Consider the following 6,416-nt stretch of genomic DNA (forward strand, 5'->3'; position numbering starts at 1 on the left):
GCACATGACATCATGACCAATTTGTTCTCGAGGAGAACTCACCTACAGGTGGATTAATGCAGAAATTCACGTAAAGAATGTATTAGTGGGGCGCCTGGGTGGCTCGGTCGGTTAAGCATCTGACTTCAGCTCAGGTCATGATCTCACTGTCCGTGGGTTCGAGCCCCGTGTCGGGCTCTGTGCTGACCGCTCAGAGCCTGGAGCCTGCTTCGGATTCTGTGTCCCACCCTCTCTCTGCCCCTCCCCTGTTCATGCTCTGTCTCTCTCTGTTTCAAAAATAAATAAATGTTAAAAAAAAATTAAAAAAAAAAGAATGTATTAGTGATAGTTACTCAAGTAACTCCTTGTAAGTCACTTTTCTCCATAAGACAGGTCCAAGGCCAGAATTCTGTGGGCGGACTTGATGAGGTGCCTGCAACTGATGGAAGGCAGTAGGAGAGCTGTCCCTGTGGTTGCTGTCAGTGGCAATCAGCACAGCTTTTGGGTTTCCCTGAGCTTAAAATGAGGCTGCTCTCAGTCCTGAGATTGCTTTTCTCCATCTCCTTGCTACTACTCCATTCTTTGTTGCCCCTTTTTCATTTCTGGCTTTTACCCAAATCCTCATTTCTGTGCTCAGGGTCCCCCTTGCTTGAGTGTATGTGCCCACCTGAATTTTGCTCAATCTTCTGAACTTGACCAGTGCTCTGCCTATTTCCTATTCCTGGAAATCTGGCTGATCACGTCCAGCCTCACATTTTTTTGGCCAAACTTCTCAGCTTTCCCCTTGGAATGTCTCTGGAGTCTGATTATTTCACAACATCTCTACAAACACCACTCTCATCTAAGCCATGGTTGTTGCTCTCCTGGTTTGTTTCAGAATCTCTGAAATGGCCACTGTTTCCTCCCTGCTCTTGTGACAGTCTGAAAGAGCCCTACCTTTGCGACCTCACTGCCTCTCACCTGCATCATTCTGTCCAGTCACAGTGGCCTCCTTAGTATTCCTCAAACTTGCCAACAAACTCCTGTATTTGGGTCTTTGCAGTCTTTGTTTTCTCTGCCTGTAAGGTTTTCCCTATGTTTTCTCTGCTTATAAGGTTTTCCCTAGAAATCCTTCTGACCAGGGGTACCTTCATGACTCAGACAAACCTCATGACCATTTTTACATATTCCTTAGACATACTAACAGGGATTCCATCTCTCTCCTTCTTGTATGAAACGATAACCTATCCGTATTCCCCTTCCTTGCTCATCTTTTATCATAATATGTCTTATCTTTGAACACAGCATATTTTGTTGTTTATCTCTTCTTGTAGAATGCAGTCTCCATGAGGGCAAAGACTTTGACCTTTTTAAAATTTGTACTACTTAATCTCCCAGTGCTTAAAAAAGTCCCTAGTGCAAAATGGCCCTGTAATAACTAAGTGGTGAATGAAGGAAGGTATGAATGAATAAATGAATGTACAGTGTTTATACCCCTGTCTTACTTCATTGTATTGGAAGTAATACCTCAGGCCCCTCAAACATTTAAACATTAGGGAAATTTCTATCTTACTCTCAGTGTAGTTTTCCAGGAAGAAAAATAAATACACGGAACAATTTGCTATGTACAAAGTCACCATACACCTAATAGATAAGAGGAGTATTTCTGGGATGGTGTATATATTTATCATACCCCATCTCATCCTGCTCATTGGGCAACTTGGAAAGGATGTTAATGAAGTTAATAGTGAAGGAAATGAGACAATTGGAAACCAAGATCAGTAAAGGATGAAGTTAGTTCCTATCACTGCGGGCACATACTGCACATCCAGCTTGAACTGTCCCAGTTTAAAAGCAAAGAAGGAATATAGATCAGCTCAAGATTTGCAGTGTCTGTGAAGACAAAACAATACCAGGCATGTAATTTGCTAGCATTCTGTACTTGTCCTTATGAAAGCCTTTTACATTGTAAATTCTTGCATTGTTTCCTGTTTTCCTCGACAAGCGGTGTGCTCCAGGATGGCCGACTAAGCTAACTATGTTTTCCCCATTGCCTAGTTTGGTTTTATTTTTTTATTTTTTTATTTTTATTATTTTTTTTAATTTATTTTTTTTAATTTTTTTTAACGTTTATTTATTTTTGAGACAGAGAGAGACAGAGCATGAACGGGGGAGGAGCAGAGAAAGGGAGACACAGAATCGGAAGCAGGCTCCAGGCTCTGGGCCATCAGCCCAGAGCCTGACGTGGGGCTCGAACTCACAGACCGTGAGATCATGACCTGAGCTGAAGTCGGACACTCAACAGACTGAGCCACCCAGGCGCCCCTATTTTTTTAAAGTTTATTTATTTTTGAGAGAGAGAGACAGAATGTGAGCGGGGGAGGGGCAGAGAGAGAGAGACGGAGACACGGAATCTGAAGCAGGCTCCAGGCTCTGAGCTGTCAGCACAGAGCCTGGTGTGGGACTCGAACTCAGGAACCGCGAGATCATGACCTGAGCTGAAGTCAGCCATTTAACTGACTGAGCCACCCAGGCGCCCCAGCCTAGTTTGGTTTTAATATTTGAGAAAAACAAAAACCAAACCAAAAATAGTTTGGTTTTAATATTTGAGAACAAAGGAGTTACTGAGTGAATGAACAAAGGTTAAATTAGGAGCATCAAGACATTTTAGGGCCTGTGCTGAGACAAGGTGCTTAATGAAACTGGAGTGAATGACCCAGGATAGGTCAGTTCCAGGTTTGGGTTAATCGTGGGTATATCGACGAATTTCAAAAAAGTAGAAATATATTGAATAAACCTCAAATAATTGAAAGGCTTTCTGCTCTGTAATGCAAGTCTAGCTAGTTCAAAGGCAGTTCTGTTTTTAAAAGTCAATATATTGACGTGGCAGATCTTAATGAAGGAGTTAGTTAATAAGTATTGCTCCTGTTTTGGAATTCTTGGGCACACTAACATGTTTCAGTTGCTGAGTGCTACCTATCCCCAGAAACCGTGGCCTTGGGTTTAGGATGGGTATCTGAACCCTAACCCTGACTTTTTTCCTCTGCCTAGCTTGAATTTTGATCACCTTTATTTATTACTAATTTATTGAGAACTTAACCTTTTAGCAAGCATTTTCTAGATATTTGAGATAAAGTGAAAGATCCATACCCTGCCCTCACATAGCTCAAATTCATAGAGTAATGCACAAATGAAGTTGAAAATTTGTAACTTTCCTGTAGTTTATGGGATAATTGCTTAGAAAACTCAGTGGACTTCTAGGCAGTTGCCAGTGGACAAAGCTGACTATTGAGTTTCACCTTCAGGCTGATAACTTAAATCAGAGCCTTTCTTGCCTTAGGCTTGGCCTGTCACAGTCAGACTCCCCAGGGTTAATCCTGAGAACCAGCCTTTTAGTCAGGTGTCTTATCATTTGTAGGATCCTTTTGGGTATTCCAAGCACTGTCCTATTCTAGATCATTCCCCTGCCCTCCTGGTTTGTGCTCTCTATTGCTATAGTAGATAGTATGGTTTTCTACACTTGAAAAAGTGGATGTTTTCAGCAGAATTTAGCCCTGATACTCCTCAGGAACATGACCTTGCAAAATTATTTCATCTCTCCAATCCCCAGTCTGTAAATAGGAATAATATGCCTTTTTCTAAAAGTTTCTACAACAGTCAAAGAAGACGAGATATAATTTTATCACAATGCCTGTCATTGGGGCTTCTGTTTTCTTACTCAGTTCCTGTGAACAGAAGTATAGCCAGTAAACTATGCCTGAAGGAAAGAAGTAGAAGCCTAGGAAAACTGAAAGAGTCCATTGAATTTTTAAATTGAAACGATTCCTCTGGAGAGTATCCTTAGGTAAGTTATTGAAAGCAGTAATTTGTTAGTAATATTTGGGACAGAGTGACCTTGGGAAATGTAGATGGTGGAGTAGTTTTCATAATCACCCTTGGTTATTGTATTCATTTCACACTTCAAGATTCAGTGACCTACATGATATATACAAATAAATTTACAATAACTAAGAATCACCATGATTATTGTTTTTAATTCAAATCAATCAAACTGCTATGGCACCCAATGTAAAATATTTAGCTATTAAACATAACACTACAGACAAAAGCTTTTCTGGAAAAAAAGAAAAAGATAATTTCTCTCGTTTTTCTTTGAATAATGCCACTTTGTGTGTGTGTGTGTGTGTATGTGTGTGTGTGTGTGTGTGTGTGTGTGTTTTTGAATAGCACTGAAGTTTGGGGTGCCATTCTACTCTTTAACTGTTGATTTGCATTTGAAATCCTCCAAAGAGTGTAGTCTAAAGTGCCAATTTAGTTATATTTTTATTCAGTCAATCCCCCCACACTTGCTCACACTTGCTATTCCTGAGGCTATGAGTCTTTATTAAGGTTATAAAATGCTTCGACCTTCATAAAAGGCACAGTGACTTCCCTTGAGGTCCAAAGCATTAATGATGAGGTGAAATGCAAAATCATTATCTGAGGGCAGCATCTCTCCTACCACAGAAGCTATTCAAATCATCCGAATGAAAGGCAAACCTATCCAAAAGCTAATAAAGAATTCTCCCTGGCAGTTGAAATATTGGACAAATTGCTTTTCAACCTATGATAGAATGTTAACTGGGTGACAGCCAAATGATGCTGCTGGTTCACTATATTCCACCTCTGTAAGCTGGGTAATTGATAGTCTTTGGGTCTAGAGGTCAAAAGCTGTTGGTGAGTTTGCAATGAGTAACTTCACTGTGGAAAAGGGCCAGTGGTGAGTGTTTATTACTTCCCATTGTTTCAGCACCAAAGGCTCTGCAAGGAAAGCCATGCTTCATTCAGGGTTGGTGTCACATTTGCATTCAGGTGTTGGTGAAAACTTGTAAGTGCATCGGTGGAAAATTGAAGGCTGACAACATGAAAAAATGTCACTTATATAAAAAGCATATTATAAAGATAGGGTCTTACCTTCTTCCCTTCTCAGAGAGCTGTGTGCACCTACCTATGAAATACCCATAGGTGATGCTGGTGACAGATATGTGTCTACAACAAAACCAGTCTGTTTATTTTATCCTAGATCTGAATGTTATATTTAAAAAAAGCCTTGAGTATTTGAGACTGGAAAGTCCACCTTGACCAGTATTTACCATAAAAATTCATTTTTTGCATGACGAAAAAAAGTTCTCAATGAATACATCAAAATCCGAATTCATATAGTCCTTATATTTATTATGAAGTAGGTGTTCTTGGGCTCCTGTTACGTAAGATGATGGTTTGATATGGGATATTAGAGACAACGAATGTCCTTGTTAAAAGGGATGTGAAAAATCATGGGTTCATGGATTCCCATCTAGTTCCTGAGTCCACAGAGGATCACCAGTCTATAAAAGTAGAATGTAGATTGAAAATCATTTTCAGTATTTCATAAAAGTTGCTGGAAATCATACATTTACAGGTTGATGTAAGGATCAACTTTATTTGCTTTTGACTGGCTTGATACCAACTCAGGGCATAAGTAATGCTATTATCTGTGTTCTCACTGCTATTCAGAAACTCTGGTTAGCAGTAAAGTAATTTATGATAAGTACATAAAATCTGAATCTTCTATTCAGCTGGTCAACTAAACTTAACCCTTGATGACTATGTAGCTCTTGATACTGTTGAAGCATTTTCTTATCTAAACCAGGCATTAAAGCATAAGAAACAGTACTGGTATTTGCTTTGGCAACCCATATACTAAAATTGGAATGATACAAAGAAGATTAGCATGGCCCCTGAGCCAGGATGACATGCGAATTTGTGAAGATTCCACAGTTTTAAAAGGAAAGGCTATTATGGGGCACCGGGGTAGTTTAGCCAATTGAGTGCGCAACTTTGGCTCAGGTTGTGACTCGCACGGTTTGTGAGTTCCAGCCCCGCATCAGTCTCTATGCTAATGGTGTGGAAACTGTTTGAGATTCTCTCCCTCTGCCCCTTCCCCACTTGTGCATGCTCTCTCTCTCTCAAAAATAAAAAAATACACTTTAATTTTTTTTCTAAAAAGGAAAGGGCATTCTAACACACAAACTAGTTTTGTACTAGAATTTGCTGACTTGTAATATGGAATTTTCCTTTTTGCTAATAATCAGTATTACTCTATAAGTCGCTTGGACATTGGCCACTTGTAAAAATTTAAACCCTAACAATTATGAAAACCACATTGAAAAATAATAATAATTAACTTCATTTGGTTGTAATTTTTAAATATTTTCAGAAGAAGACTGGGGAGGGAATAAAGAGGAAGAGTGGGTGATTTCTTTCCTAAGTATAAAATAAAGGAACGTACATTCAATATCAAAACAAAAACAAACACTAGCCCTGGACTGAGAATCATGAAACCTGGTTTCTGACAATAACGGTCAATATCTATGACAGTTTTAAAAAGTTGTTTTACTTACCTAAGTTTTTTTTTTAATTTAACTTTTTTAAAAATT

At 39.2% G+C, this 6,416-nt stretch overlaps 1 non-coding gene across 1 annotated transcript; it reads left to right on the forward strand.

Annotated features, from left to right (window-relative positions):
- Positions 1–5,655: 5,655 nt before the first annotated feature.
- On the forward strand, positions 5,656–5,762 carry LOC122232885. The gene has a single exon (XR_006210280.1). It is a non-coding gene; the product is annotated as a U6 spliceosomal RNA (small nuclear RNA).
- The last annotated feature ends 654 nt before the right edge of the window (positions 5,763–6,416 follow it).

This window comes from Panthera tigris, chromosome D3 (assembly GCF_018350195.1).
Source record: "Panthera tigris isolate Pti1 chromosome D3, P.tigris_Pti1_mat1.1, whole genome shotgun sequence".
NCBI lineage: Eukaryota > Metazoa > Chordata > Mammalia > Carnivora > Felidae > Panthera > Panthera tigris.